This window comes from Pan paniscus, chromosome 10 (assembly GCF_029289425.2).
Source record: "Pan paniscus chromosome 10, NHGRI_mPanPan1-v2.0_pri, whole genome shotgun sequence".
In the NCBI taxonomy this organism is placed as follows: domain Eukaryota; kingdom Metazoa; phylum Chordata; class Mammalia; order Primates; family Hominidae; genus Pan; species Pan paniscus.
In genome coordinates this window covers 45549558-45552977 of record NC_073259.2, presented here as the reverse complement: position 1 = coordinate 45552977, position 3420 = coordinate 45549558, and the positions used below count along the sequence as shown (strand labels likewise).

Genomic DNA, 3420 nt, shown 5'->3' with positions numbered 1-3420 from the left:
AAAAAATAGTCTGAGATGAGTGGCAGCCTCAGGAACGTGCATGACTTCAGAGTAGGACCAACTCTCCTAGAGGCGATGCGCACGCCTCCTACCCTTCCACAGTTCACCAGCTGTGGTCCTCCTGTTGGTGCCCAGCCGGGACCTCCAGGTAAATAGCTTCCTGCGGATTGGAAGAACATTATGCTGCTCTCTAATTTTGACATTTCTATCACTTAAAAAAGGTTTGGGGCCAGATGCAGTGGCTCACGCCTATAATCCCAGAACTTTGGGAGGATCGCTTGAGCCCAGAAATTTGAGACCAGCCTGGACGATATAGGGAGACTTCATTTCTGTTAAATTTTTTTTTAAGTAGCCAGGCATGGTGGCATGTGCTTGTAGTCCCAGCTACTTGGGAGGCTGAGGTGGGAGGATGGCTTGAGCCCAGGAAGTCGAGGCTGTAGTGAGCTGTGATCGCACCACTACACTCCTGCCTGGGTGAGACCCTATCTCAAAAAAAAAAAAAATGTGGGTGGAGCAGGTTGGGAAAGCACTGTAGAACAGTAGACCATTCGGGAGCCTTAGAGTCAGGCAAACCTGGGTTCACATCATGACTCCATCATAATGACCTGGAATAATTGACTTGAACAAACGGGTCTTAGTTTCTCTTCCACATCTGGGAGACAATAAGGCCTGTCTCTGATGCGCGCTGTGATGAGTAAATGGATAAGCCAAGCATGGAGTGTGGCCATAATAGTATCTTTGTTAATATTAACTACCTTCCTCTCTTCTCTTGGGCCCAGACCTGGAAGAAGAAGCAGTCCAGTGGTGACAGTGGGAACCAGACCACCTGGCTGATCCTAGTGGGCTTCGGGGAGCTGCAATACCTGGGCTTCCTTCCCTTCACTCTCTTCCTGGCCATCTATGTGGTGACAGTTGGGGGCAATGCCCTCATCATGCTGGCTGTGGCCGCTAGTCGGACACTGCACCTACCAATGTACTTCTTCCTCTGCCACTTCTCCCTGCTGGAGATTGGCTATACCTCCAACGTCATACTATGGCTGTTGCAGAGTTTCTTGGAGGGGAAGGAAGTCATCTCTCTAGTCAGCTGTCTGGCTCAGTTCTACGTGTTTTCCTCGCTGGCTGCAGCTGAGTGCCTCCTGCTATCTGCCGTGTCCTATGACTGTTACTTGGCCATCTGCTGCCCCCTTCACTATCCTGCCCTGATGAGCCCTGGTTTTGTCACTGCCTGGCCGCTGGTGCTTGGTTCAGTGGCTTCTTCTCCTCTGCCTTCACTATGGCCCTGGCAGCACCTCTGTCCTGGCAGCAGGGAGATTGACCACTATTTCTGTGAGTTTGCTCCAGTAGTCAGGCAGTTCTGCGGGGATGTGGGAGTCATGTAGGGAGCTGAAGTCAGCATCTCAGACTTCCTGACACTGGCCCCCTTCCTACTGATTGTGGCATCCTCTGCCTTCATTGAGGGCTGTACTGCAAATACCCTCAGGCCATGAGAGGCAGAAAGCCTTCTTCACCTGTTCCTCCCACCTCACCGTAGTTGGGGTATTTTATGGCACCCTCATTGTGGTCTATGTGGCCCCAACAGAACACATGTCCCCTTGCTTCTAAAGGTCTTCTCTGTCCTCTACACAGTGTTCACTCCCATGGTCAACTCCATCATCCACAGCCTCAAGAACCAAGAGGTGAAGGGGGCTCTGCATAGGCTCAGGGGACAGCTCATCCCAGGACACACTCACTAAGGAGGACAGGACAGCTTTTGGCTTCTTCCTGGATTGATTTCAGCTTAGCCCCTTCCTCAAAGTCTGATGGACTAGAGACCACTGCAATAAAAAGATGGAGACTGTGGGATTGAAAGTGGATGTCTACCAAAATGAGGTAACTGTATTTTCCAATTGGAATTGGCCTCCCTATCCCCAGTGGTAGCAGCTTCCCCAACCCCAGCGACAGCAGCCTCTGTCCCTGTCTGAGGGAATTAATCCCACATTGCCTGAAGAAACTGTAATTGCCTCCCCTGGGGCAGTTCCCATGCAAGACAATGCTGATTCTCCTCAGAACCCATACCCATCACTCCTCTTTGGTTCTAAAACTATAGCTAGACCCAAGTCCCTGCAGGCCTCTAAAGGTGAGCACAAAGCGTGACCCATGAGGACATGCACTACAATCCAAAAGAATTACTTGGGTTTTCTAATTTATACAGACAGAAATCCAGTGAACATGCATGGAAATAGATCTTGAAATTGTGGGATGATGATGGAAGGAACGTAAAGTTGAATAAAGCCGAATGTATTGATATACATTTGTGACAGTGGGAACCAGACCACCTGGCTGATCCTAGTGGGCTTCGGGGAGCTGCAATATCTGGGTTTCCTTCCCTTCACTCTCCCTTCAAGGCTCACTAAAGCAGAAATTCTGCATTTAATGTTGCAGCTTGGGGAACTAGGAAGGATTCTAACAGTTTGTTTAGTTGGTTGACTGAAACATGAACCAAAAGGTGGGATACAGTAAGTGAATTAGAAATGCTGGATCTGCCTTGATTTAATGTAGAGAAAGGATTCAACGGCTAAAGGATATTGAAATATTAGAGTGGATTTGTTACTTAAGACCTACTTACCCATGTGAGAGGGCCCAGAAGACATACTTTTCACTATGACTAAGAAATAGGGAAGCCCCGGCATCCTTGAAGAGCTCTGTAATCTCTCTTCTCTGTAGCCCAGACCTTACGGTGAGGACTGCAGTCACTGAATTGGGAAACCTACATTCAATGGGAGTAACTGCATCCTGAGATGGCAGAGCCCAAGTGGCAGCACTCAACCTCCAAAGGCAAGGTGTACATGGTTGCCACAATGGACAGCAGAGTCAAATCAGCAATCAGAATAGCCGGACTCACACAGACCTATGGCATACTGTTTCTAGAAATGCAATAGATAAGAAGCCTACTAAATTCTTACTTGATCAGAAAAGTTCTAAATCAAGTGAACATCAGCTAAGTTTTTATCAGGGTTATTCTACTAGTGCCACAAGAGAGTTAGATTGGGATTGTGAGAATGAAGGGGAAGTGATGATGAGGGTAACAAGAGGGATTGAGAATCTCAGCCATCCATCTTATTGGTTACAAGAAATGAAACTATTTCAACTTCCCTTGAATATCTTTCTTCATTTTTCTCCATGCCAAACCTACTCTTTCTCATGTAGAGAAACCTTCCAAGGATGGTTTTTCTGTGCTGCCTTCCAAGGATTCTCCTCCGCTACCTTTCCACCTTTTCTCTTGCATGTACCTTGGGATATAGAACAAAAGTGAATATATACAAGTGAGTATTTGGCTGGGAGATGAGGCTGGAAAGGTTGATTGGGAAACAGACTGTGATTGATTGATTACTGGTCATTCCAATTTTAATTCCATAAAATGACACCAAATAATTTTGGATT

General features: G+C 47.3%; 1 pseudogene; it reads left to right on the top strand.

Moving 5' to 3' along the window:
- Positions 1-368: 368 nt before the first annotated feature.
- Positions 369-1733, top strand: LOC100992359 (olfactory receptor 11A1-like; annotated as a pseudogene).
- Positions 1734-3420: the final 1687 nt, after the last annotated feature.